The sequence below is a fragment of the Parasteatoda tepidariorum genome, chromosome 10 (assembly GCF_982258835.1).
Source record: "Parasteatoda tepidariorum strain Cologne lab strain chromosome 10, Ptep-v5.0, whole genome shotgun sequence".
Lineage (NCBI taxonomy): Eukaryota > Metazoa > Arthropoda > Arachnida > Araneae > Theridiidae > Parasteatoda > Parasteatoda tepidariorum.
In genome coordinates, this window is record NC_141764.1 from 1,977,053 (window position 1) to 1,990,313 (window position 13,261).

The window sequence follows — 13,261 nt, forward strand, 5'->3', positions numbered from 1 at the left end:
TGATACTTTTCTGCTGTAATGCTTTCATTGAAAACAGGATGGCCTCTTGTTCTATAATAAATTCAATAGCACTTTCGTTAGTCCATCCGTATGGTTACACATATGTTGATTTTCATCATTTTCGTTAGTAACGATCATTTCACGAGGTTGCACAAAATTGTGCCATTATGTACATCATTATCAAATGACAGCAGTCAAATTGACTATCAGCAGTCAAAATGACTTCCTTGGGCAATCTAGTGTTAAAGCAGAAATTCGGATAATTCTACTGTCATTAAAAATGAAGATTCGAATACATCTTGTGAATAGATTTGTTTCTGAAAATTCAGACTTTTTCAGTCCTTGCAATAAATGAATTCGACTGTATTGTAATAAATTAGTTACTTTAAATGCTGCAGCGAACTTAAAATAAAAAAAAATATTAATAATGGGTCCATGCAATCAAATCCCATAGCTTGGGGAAAAAAGCTTTTGTGACTGTTTGAAAAAAATCTATTTTGTCCGTTTCTGATGTTGACCATATCCTTAATACTAATGTTTTATTGTCTTAGTTATATATATACAGTCACTATCTAAATTATTATAGGCACTCTACGATTCCATGGAAAATCTTAACTATGAGGTGATACTATACAGCTTTATTGTTCTTACACAGCTGAAACCAGTTTACGTTAGTGTATCAATGGGCTAACATTGTAATGCAATACGTTAAAAATAAATACAAATAGGAAGTATATATTAAAAACCCATTAACATGTATGTTTAAACATAAAAGTATTGCCTTTAAACTCGTGCAAATCATGTCATTATTAAAACACTACAGTGCGTCTGATAATTGGATCACATTATTATACTATACTCATATAATGCTTGATATAAAAAATATTCTATATTTCTATAATATATCGTCAAATTTATATTATGTATCGTTTATATAGGTCAAACTATTATAATATAATACCTGATATAATAAATATTCTATATTTATGTAATATATTGTCTAATGTGTCCAATCGTTGAATTTATATTATATATCGTCTCATTTAACGAATACGATAACAAGTGCAAACTGGTTTCAGTTACATAAAAACATTAAAGCTGTATAGAGTATCACCTGATATTTAAAATTTTACATAGAATCTTAGAGTGCCCCTAATAATTTGGCAAAGGATTGTAGGTAGATATGATTGGATAGCTGTTTTAAAGTTTGTGCACTGAACAATATGATACACGTTGTTTCTTTGTTTCAAATTCAAATTTTTTTTTTAAGACTTTTTTTTCAAAGAAACTCTGAACTATGTTTCTGTGCGCATAGCTATTGCTAAAACACGTTTAAATTTGATGCCTAATGTTAAAGTATAGAAATAATTTCTATTATGCATAAAGAATGTTCTGAAATTAGTTCACACATCACAGTTCCTCAATTTCATTTTAAACCTTAGTACAGAAAATTTAACCGAGTGTCAAAAAGTGCCTTACTTTTATTTTAAAAGCAATTCGACATTTAAAATTCGAAGACAATAAGAAAAATCAGTCATTTATAAATGAATGGTGGGCTGAATTTTGAAATCTTCTGCTGTATCCCTCCGCCGATGCTTATGCTTACGAGACCGATGTGTGAACAGTCTTAATATTCTAGGAAATTTTATTATCGTCATTTGTGATTAAATTTACGCATCATTTTACCCTTCACCAGAGCGTCCCGCAGTGGACTGATCGCTAAGACACGGTTCCCAGCAGATCACCGAAGTCAAGCATCATTGGCTACGGTCAGTGTGCGGGTGGGTGACCACTTGGATCAGTCTGCGTATGGACCGAGGGTGTGCGGTATGGGTCCTCGTTAAACTGTGCTACCGTGAAGTGCTCGACTTCGCGCGCAGGTCGTCGGGCTACCGAAGCGGAGGTGCCATCCCCTCCTCAGAGGATCAAAATTGTGATGCATGTCTTCGGATCATCCACCGGGATGTTTCCCAGACCGACGCCAATAGCCCACTGTGCAGCTCTAGTGCGACGTAAATTATCAACAACAACTTTCGTCAGAGCTTCCGGTCATTTACAAAATCTAACTATTTGTGACCCTAAACCAAATATAAGAAAATTAATATCGCAACATGAATAAGGTTGGCCCTTATTTGGCTGTCATTTTGTAAAATATCACCTTTATTTATTTTTAGGTTTGCATCTTGCATGCTTGTAGTCTTCCTAATTCATATGTGTTTTTTTTTTCCTTCGTTGAAATTTAAATTGAAAAAATGCGTTATAATGTAAATTTGCGTTATACTGTAAATACAAGTAAAGTAATATTTGATCTCACCCTTCTTCAAGCTTAGGAGTAAAAATCAATGGGAAACAGTAACCCGGAAGTCTTACGATGAATTTCAACCCCTAGCACCATCTGTGCTCCACAGTGATGGCGTAAAATATCCTCAGTGGCAGACGGATCATGGGTGAGAGTCCCCTTGCCATCATCGTGGGAGGTTTTCCTCTCCATGTAACGCAAATGCAGGTTAGTTCCATCAAAAAGTCCTCCAAGGAGGAAAATTTCTTCCAGGAGTTGTTCCCTTGTCTTCCGGATTGGGTTCAAAATGACAAGGCTACATTGTACATGAGTAGTTGTCAACCCAAAATTGGGTCGACTGTTATAAAATAAAACCATCCGTAATAAAAGAAAATCTATTTAATAAAAAAAAACTGTAAAAATATATTTTTTCTCTCTTAAAAAAAATTGCATCCATTAGCAGCTGTTTTAAAAAAAAATTTACTGCAGTCAGTAGGACTGACTTTAAATTTAGATTTTTAACCATTCGTTCATTGAAAATCTGTATTAATAAAATATCAGTATTAACAGTTCACTAAAAAAAAAAAAAAAAAAAATCGTAAATAATGAAACGTCTAAATTTTTTGCTACTATTAAACATTTCCGTGTCTTTTTTTTCTTTTAAGACCTGAACAAAGAAATTCTGAATAAAGAGATTTTAGAGAATTTTAAAATTTCGTGGTGCAGCATTTTTATAATATCCAAGACTATTTTTTTTTTAAAGCATAAATGAGTTAAAGTAAAAACGTTAACAAATGACTGTCCATATTGGTGCAACTACTTAGCGGAGCAAACATATTTTCAGACAATTGATCTTTTACACTTTGGTAATAGTTGTCATTCAAATCTGGAAAGAAAAAAAAAATTCTACTTGTTTTCCCTGTACGTATTATACACACTATATTAAGAGGAAACACAGCAATTACTGTGCTCTTGTGTGAGCTATATTGGGCTAACTATATTTATTAGTTTTAATTGCAGGAAAAACAGCTGCAGCTGAACATACTTAAATAATGCTATAGTAAATGAAATAGTTCAATATAGCTGAAATATCATCATTAAATATTTCATAGATTGCACTTTGAGTCGTCACCCTTTCTTAAAAGACAAAATTCCCTGTATTGTCCACGTTTCTAAATAAAAAACAAAAAATTCCCATTTATTTTAGTTGATCCCTGTATTTTCCTATGAAGTGACAACCCTGAGTCTATGGAACACTTGAAGAATTTGGATTTCGTTGACCATAAGAACAAACCCGTAGATTAATATAAGGGAGTTATTTTAGTTTTGAAAGGGAAAAAGAAGTGTCTTTTATAAACAACCTCCTGATGTTTCTATACACGGTTTTACCAAGCTCATCTTTTCATATCAGAATATTTAACACTCTGATTTCAGTGAAAGTTGTAATAAAAAATAATGATTGCAAAAATGTATCAACAGGGTCTCCAATCATATCTGTAAAAAAAATTTCCCTGTTTTTTCCCTGCGCATAATATAAACAATGAGGAAACACACATTTACTGTGCTTTTGTGCTGAACTTTTTGTTGCTGAAAAAACTTGGAGAAATGAGGAACAGCTCGACATAAAACAAATAATGCTATAATAAATTAAATAATTTAATACAGCTTAACAATCATTTTTATATATCTCATAGAATACGTTTTGAGAGATCTGCTTTTTTAAAAAGAAAAAAAATTCCCAGGTTTTCCCCAATTCGGGAGAAAAATTCCCCGCATTATCCCTGTTATTTAAAGAAATTTTTAAATGCCCTGTATTTTTCAGGTTTTCCCTGTGAAGTGGAAACCTTGTATCAGTATATTTTCTCTAAAGTTGACATCCAACAACTCATCATTATCTTCTGTGCACAAGCTTTATTCTTATATATTTTTCTCCAAAAGAATGTGTAATTAAGAATATTTTCTATAAAAAAAAATTATCTTTTAAAAGTGTGTGTGTGTCTGTAAGATAAAAAGGAATGTCATTTTATAAAAATACTCCAAAACTATGAACATAGTTTCTATTTGAATTGCACTCATAAATATTTCAACTAAAAAGGAATGATTATTTTGAATGCATGCCTTAAATTTTGTTTAATTATTATTTCCGTAAAATCATAGAATGGCCTACTTCTTGGCGATTTTTTAAAACCTCGTCAAAATGACGATAATTACTGGAATCAACGTTGCTTTTTGAATGTTAAAAAAGAAAAGACCATTTAAACTATTTTCAACTGGTACCGCACAAAAAAAATTAAATTACGGTTAAAAAAATTATATAATAACGATTTTAACAGCATCAATGGCGATAAAATAAACCCTTTTACATCTTTTCTAACGAAATCCAACTTTCGCGTAAGTATACATATCAAATAACCAATCAGTTCTAAGAATTTTTGGTGACGTTCAAAACAATTTCCCCAAAATATCTTCCGGAAACCTAGTTTGGCGAGATTTTAAAAAAAATCACCAAGAGGTGGGCTCTTCTAAGATTCACTCATTGCTTCAAAAGAAATATGTTTTTTGTTAAAGTTGTGAAAACAAATTGTAACCATGTTCAGTATTTAAAAAGTGGTACTATCTTTGTGTAGAAAGTTTTCTCGGTGATGCCAAAACTTGCTTCTAAAATGTTATAAATAAATCCAGCAAATATGAGCTTATGAAGGTCGTATTTTCTAAAATGTAATTTTCTTTTAAACGCTTATTCCATAAGAATTAAAGAATTTTGACACGAAGATTACCTTATTCTGGAAGATATACATGGGATTTCAAATTGATATATATATATAGATTGTATAATATTATATATACATACATATAAGTCTATGTAATAAAGATGTTGTTTAAACGTTGATGTTTTGCTTATTTATAATTCACTGTCACAAAACAATGATTTTTAGTCATTGAAACAACTCTTCAGAATTTCTAGTCCCGCAGTGGACTGATTGTTAAAGACACGTTTCCCAACCGATAAATCGTTAAGACCGAAGTCAAGCATCACTGGCTGCGGTCGGTGTGCGGGGGAGGAGTGACCACTTGAATTAGTCTGCGTAGGGACCGAGGGTGTGCGGTATGGGTCCTCGTTTAACTGTTCTACCATAAAGTGCTCGACTTCGCGTGCAGGTCGGCGGGCTACCGAAGCAGGGGATCAAAATGGGGATGGCATGTCCTTCGATCATCCTCAGGGATGTTTCCCAGACAGTCGCAAATAGCCCATTGTGCAGCTCTAGTACGACGTAAATGAACTACAACAACATCAGAATTTCTAATGGGGAGATTCCCATATTATGATCTATTGCAGAATTATCGCTAAGTCTTGGCAACTTCCCGGCAGCGGCTCGCAAGAGACTAAAAAAATAATAATAATAACATCACAGAAAGGGACCCACGCGAAAGGTATAACTCGTATCCATCCACTGTCTAACATCTACTGATTTTTTTTTTAAATTGCAAGTTTAAAATGTATTTGGAACCTTGGAGATTGTGGCAGATCAGGGAACGGAAATATCTCCTTTCTAATTATAATTGTTAAGCAACTTGTCAAGTTAACTTCTGATGTATCCCTCCGCTTATGTTACGCTTACGATAGGCGATGTGTAAACAGGCTCAATATTCTGGGAAGTTTTAGTGTCTTGATGTGTGTGAAATTCTACCACTGGATTCGCAACCCCCCCCCCAATCATTGGGAAGCCAGGGTCCATTATTTTGATAAAATATTTTTGTTTCGTTTCTGTCTTCTACTCTTTTTTAATGTCTCAAAATCATATGTTGGTTTCCTTACCACCAATAAACACCTGGACTCGTATCACCCCCAGGTTCTATTCCAGGACCAGCCTCTTTCCCACGTTAATCATCCAAAGTACTTGGGCTTCGTCTTGGATCAGGAGATCACGAGCAACGGGCACATACTAAATCTGGTCAACAAGAGCCGCAAGAGACTAAATCTTCTCAAGTACATCTCTGGTAGAGACTGGGGCGCTGATGCCAAAACGCTCAGGACAACATACATTACACTTATTAGGCCTATCCTAGAGTATGGGTTCCCAATCTACTTCTGTGCCTCACCATCTAACCTCCATCATTTAGAAAGAGTGCAATTGAGTGCGGCTCGCATTATAACAGGGCCTGAGAAATAGCTGCCCAAACGATACGAGGCTAATCTTCCACCCCTTAGTCATGTTAGAAACTCGAATTTGGTAAAATATTTCAACAAATTAAAAAGTTATGAAAATCAGAACCGAACCTCTGAATATCTGTCTAACTGGAGCAACAACCAGGGACTCAAAAGGAATAGCCCATTTGGTCTGGCCGATAAAATGAAGATTATTTCCCAATCGGTGGAGTATTCATCTCTTACACCTTGTGTCAGCCCGATTGAGGGACTATCTGGAGTTCACTTCCACTCAGAACTTCTGTCCCACACAAACAAGAACTCAGATGTCCCAGAATACCTACGACAGCTGGCTGTCGAGGTTATTAACTGTATCCCGAGTGATGCCACTTTAATATATACAGATGGCAGTAAGGACGAGTCAAATCACACTGGAAGCGGTATTTATATCGAGAATATTTCTGTTCGATTCTCTTGACAAAACCCAGACAATTGCTCGGTACTTAGGAGCGAATTAATAGCTATTGAGGAGGGTTTAAAAAACCATCCTCCACTCCACTGACTCTAGCGATATTTGGATTCTCACAGATAGCTCGATTCAACATCTACAGGACTGGAAGTCGAGTAAGAGACCTCGGAAGCATTCAAATAATCAATATGCTCAAAATTCTTGCAAATCGTAGGGAGGTCCACTTTCAGTGGATCCCCTCTCACTTCAACGTCCCTGGTAACGAAGTTGCGGATATCCTGGCTAAAAGAGGCTGCTCTGAGATGGCAACTACCGACTATGACCTCACTTTTCAAGAGATTTTCTCAGTGATGAAAAATAGAGACCGACACCCCTCCTGCCCATCCCTGGTTCTGTAGGAAAAGACCAGGATGTGCATTGGATCTTGAGGCTGACAGACAGGCTCAAACGGCCGCCTCGAGATTTATCAGTGGGCACCTCAAATGCATGACCTTTGAATGCGGCCGCAAAGTCTTCCCAACGTGCACCAAGTGCCATCTGATGCCGGCCGCCCCCGATCATATCCTCGACTGCTTGGGGCTCGCTCTTGCGGATATCCGTGATAGCCCACTTCTGGTGCTTGATTTTGCTAGGGTTCACGGTCTCTTGAATTTGATCTAGCTGTCCCTAGATCCTGAAGGATTGGACACACTCTTTTTTTCCTCCTCCTCTCTCCCCTTTTTTTATAACACATATTATATTATATTTTTAAAAGAAAATGAATTAAAAATAATGTACACAAAAAATGAACATTATAAAAAAATAAAACAAGTATTTAGAGAACTATAAGAATTGTCAATGTTACTACCCTTTCTATGAGAACGCGTTCTCTCCACGCTTTTAAAGCATCCCGTTCTCTTTCATGTGTGATTTGATACCTCAAAAATAGCTGCGCTGTCTCAATGGGAAAATATCCTTTGCATTTCAAATTATTTTCATCGTATTTATGGCCCCCTTCACTCTTTTGCCATCCTTTAAAAATGAGGGATATCAGGGTGCGTAGCCAAATTATGCAACAAAAAATAAGCCCCTTTTAAGCACTCGAGAAATATTTTTAAGCACTTTAAAATAATATCATAATTTGGTAGGATTCGAAAGTTTTTGACATTGACGGTTTTATCTTGTTTCAACCGTCATGTCAAAAAAAAAAAAAAAAAAAAAAAAGACTTTTAGCATTGTTTTTGACAATTGCCAAAAATCGTGAAATTTTGAATCATGCAAGGCGAATGGGCGTTTTCATACGCCTAAATAGATTGTGGTTGAATGAATTGTGAAAACGTTGAATAGAACAATGTGAACTGTGTCTTTCTGCAGAATTCAAAGCAAAAATCGACATGGTAAAGAAAAATATCTCATTTTGAAAAAGGGAAAAAATGAAGCACTTTTTAAAAACACCCCATATAAAAAGCAGCTTTAAGGGCTTTTAAAAAACGAAAATAAGCACTTTTTAAAAACGCTACGCACCCTAGATATCCACTGAACCATGTCTTCATAAAAATTGTCTCAAATAGGCAATTATCTAGAGTTTCTAGAAAAACAGATGTAGTAAGCTTTTAGTGGAGACTGATATTTTCTATTTTTTGGTGATTTCGTCAAGAGACTTTATCTGACATATAATCATTCTAAATCTTCTCTTACAATACCTCACTACCACCATCATTTAAATCAGTTGCTTACAGTTCAAAATTTTGAATAATATTCTGTTTATTTTTATTTTTATTGATTATTTTTTTTAACTTAAATTATTCGTTATTTTCCCATCCATTTAGAAATGAACTAGACACAATTTTTATTTATTTAAATAACATTTTGTCATTTTCTAAGTAAATAGTAGCATAGAGAACTCCAGTTCTAAATAAAGTTTATCTCTGAATAACAAGAACTTATTAAATAAATCAATTTCTTGGGAGGTAAGCATTTATAACTGTATGTTCATGTACAGTTAGAATTGTCATGTGTTTTATAGTTTATATATCAAATTTATTTATATAGTTCATGATTTTACCGTTTAGTCTTTGCGCATGAATCTATTTTTAAAGCACGGAATTTATTTTTGTTGTCGGAATTGTTATAATCATGAAATGAATGGAACTTTTAAAATTATTAAAAAAAACTTAGATTTCTTAATAACTTTGTTTTCATTTATAAATTAAATGTCACTTTTAATTTTATAAAAAAATTACATATAATTTAATAAACAAATTTTTTGTATTGATAATTTATATCCTACTACAAAAAATTAACACCAATTTACATTTTAATCAATTAAGAGTTTCATGAATAAAATACATATGATTTTATTAAACTCAATAATAAAATCTCCGATTAAAAATATTTTTAGGAATTGGATAATTTGTTAAATTTAATTTATTGTATAAATGCAATAAGTGTACTTTATGTAGATTTATTTACTTTGCTTTTGTCAAAATAATATAGGATTTTTAAAGAAATTTTGTTCTAATTAACCCTTAATTTGGTATTTCTGACAAATATTTTTTCAAAATTAAAAGAACTAGTTTTTTAAAATTTTAATATTGAAACTATAAGGACTGCTGAACGAGGTAGAATATGAGACTTCTTTGTGTTTACTTTTTTATTTCTTTGTGTAAATTTATGTCAAGTTTTTGAGGTTTTAAAAATGGACCAAATGATCCTAGAAAACCGAAATATCTCATCTGGTCTGTTTCTTTTCTTAAAAATAATAAAAAGATAAATATAAAACTATATTTTTAAGACACTGAGGGGAATTATAAATCGACTATGTCAACCTTCATCTATCAAAAGGTATCTCAAGATCATCAAAGAAACAGCGCAATTTTGATCTTCCCCGGCTTTGGTAGTCCGACGAGCTGCACGCGAATCGACCACCCGCTTACTGACCGCAGTTTTGGGGAACAAAATCCTCTCCGAAATTATATACGAGGGTTGTAAATTAAATAGTGGCAACTTAACCTTTAAATTCACAAAAGGACGGGCATTCGCAAATTAGATATGGGAGCTGTGGCTGTTGTCGATGTGTAGAGTGCAAAAAAAAAGTCGATTAGCTTAGAAGAGTAGTTGTTGTGTGGCGTTAAGGTGAGGAGTTTCGTTTCCATCGCTCTAAAGCATGTTTTCAAAAGGTGATCAGCGGTCGTGGCTTACAATCGAGGTTGCCCGTGGCAAAAATGCAACAGAATGCTATCGAGGATTAGTGGAAGCCTTTGGAGCAAATGCTTTACCATATAGGACAGTAGCACGATGGATTCAAGCATCTCGTCTTTTTTCGTCATTAAGCCTTTTCACAACATGCTTTAGAGCGATGGAAACGAAACTCCTCACTTTGACGCCACGCAACAACTACCCTTCTAAGCAAATCGACTGTTTTTTGCACTCTACACATCGACAACAGCGCCACCTCACCGCACCCATACCCTATTTACGCATGCGCACCCTTTTGTGAGTTTCAAGGTTAAGTTGCCACTATTTAATTTACAACCCTCGTATATTACTTGATTAATTAACTATTGTGCGGTAAGCGGGGTATAAACGTAAGAAAATTATCATTATTCAGTTTTTTGTAGTTAAAACGTTTAGAATATATACATTAGGAGATGGGGCCAGGACACTGAACTCAGTTTCGTGAGTTCTCATCCAGCTGGCCGAAAACTCCCCGCGTAGTAAATGGTGGCTGGTGCACGTTGAATCCGCCCGGTCATAAAGTCCTTCATGTTACCATAACAAGTTATACCTCTGGAGATACTGAATTGGAGATGGATCGTTCTCTGGTTCAGGTAAAAATTACAATTTGTGGAAGAATAAATGGATCAGGGCTAGATTTTACCCGTCTCCGAGGACGGCTTGTCCAACAATGTACCCGTCCTCCTTTGAAAGTAACCCGTAGCTTCTAAGTAAATAAGAATATAATTTTCTCTTATTTATTAAAAACATTAAATAAATTGTACAATGAACTAGTAGTTACTAGGATTACATTATACAGTAATAAAAGAAATACTAGGTTACTAATAGTATCTTAGTTTCTTTTATGAAATAATTTATTTCTTCTATAAATAAAATGGCCGTCCACGCAGACGTCGGATTCGAGAAATTCGTTGTCCGCGGGGAATTTTTGACGGGCGGTTTTTCGAGCCTGAAATGGATGCATTAATAGGTTCGCCTTATAAACAGGTGTGACAGAAGTCGAATTCTTGGCCATAGATGGCGCCATTTGAAGACTCACACCATTAATGGCCGACGACGACAACAGAAGGAGATAACATTGTATCTACGCACTTCGGTGTTCTTCTGGGAACTCACTGAGAGTGAAGTTATGTAAGTGGTGAGCAAGTTCTATAAATGAGTGCAAAGATTTCTCTGTTGTTCATTTACGTCGCACTAGAGCTGCACAATGGGCTATTGGCGACGGTCTGGGAAACATCCCTGAGGATGATCCGAAGACATGCCATCACAATTTTGATCCTCTGCAGAGGGGATGGCACCCCCGCTTCGGTAGCCCGACGACCTGCATGCGAAGACGAGCACTTTACGATAGAACAGTTTAACGAGGACCCATACCACACACTGACCGTAGCCAGTGATGCTTGACTTCGGTGATCTGCTGGGAACCGTGTCTTAACGATCAGTCCACTGCGGGACAAAGATTTTTCTGATGTGTGACATAAGTTCCAGAAATTCATGAAAAATAACGGAACCAAAATTTTAAACAATGAACAATGGGAAATGATATCAAATTTATTATGTTGATGAATGTATGGATTCCCTTGAGTGATCTACTATAGTATAGCTATACTAGTTTTAATTGCCTGAAAAACTTGAATAAGGTACAGCTTTAAAAAAAATAATGCATTGCTGCCAACATGGATAGGAAAAAATTAAGTAGATTTTACGAAATAATATAAATTTCATGATAATTGTTGCATAATGTACTACATATTTTACACAAAGGGAATCTTAAGGATTTTTATATTCATCAAAATAGAAAAACTGCAATATTTTTCCAGTCATGATTGACATTAACAGGGGTTTGACTAGGTTTTTCTGAGAGGCACCTATTTTGTGAAAATTTAAGACATAATTGGTACTAAAAAATTATATTAGAAAATCAACCCAAAATCATGGATTTATCGTTTCTAACGGGATACCAAAATAACATTTTAAGAAAAAGTATTTTGTGAAACTACCGTTTTTCCTAAAGTTGAATGGGTGAAGGTACCGCTAAACGGTAGTAAATTTGGCCTGGACAGACCCCTGCAAACACACTTGAAACTAATTATGTTTACTCATAATGTCGAGTAAATAGGCATTCAATTCTTCAAAAATAGAAGATTTTTTAAATTAATTAAAAAAGAGAGCTCTGAATAAAAATAAACTTAACATTTTATAACAAAAAAAAAAGCTTTGAACCGATTTCTATAAATGAGGTTCGCTTCATTATGTATTATTAATACTTATTTAAATATTCAAGCAATAATCTGTACAAAAATTCTACTTCAATAGGATTTTTTTTCAGAAAACTTACTCAATTTTAAGGAATTTTCTAAAATTTACAAAAACCAGGAGAATTTTAATTAAACAAATAGACCAGGAGACTGGCAAAATCCAAGAGTTGGCAGCTATTTAGTTATATGATTTTAATTTCAGAAAACAAGATTGTAAAAATAGTTCTAAAAAAATGTCAATGATACAAATTAGAAAGAAGAAAAACGAAATATCTAATAATATTCATCAAAAGATTTTTTAATTAATTTAAAAAGAGAGTTCTGGATAAACTAAACATTTTAGAAAGAAACAAAAAAGTGGTTCGCTTTATTATGATGTTTTCAGGGGACCCCAAAAAATCCCCTGAAACTTTTATGGACTTACTACCGACATTTTGGAGTTTCGAGAAGGGGGGGAGAAATGAAAAATTACAATTATGAAGTATTGAATGACCTAATTATAAAAGTTCAATGAATTACTTTTTTTGCAAAATTAATAACCATAAATCTTCAAACATATAAACTACTACATTTTATGTTAATATTTTAAATTACCTGAATTAATTCTTTAAAAAAATTATCTAATTTCTGCTGCTTTTTTTAATTTTCTGATGTTTGTGGGCTTGTCTTTCTTTTGTGGTGAACTTCATAATTGCAGGGAGGTTGACTTATATTTTCCTCATTTACAGTTGAAGAAATTTCCTCGAGAAGCAGTTTGCTTTTCTGCTAATGTAGAAGGTTTCTCAGAGACTTTTATAGGTGACTCATCTGAAGTACATGTTTTTAAGTCCTCTTGATATGTTTTCCGGAATTTCCAGGTATCAAAGTTCAGAATCCCCGGAATTCCGGGGTTT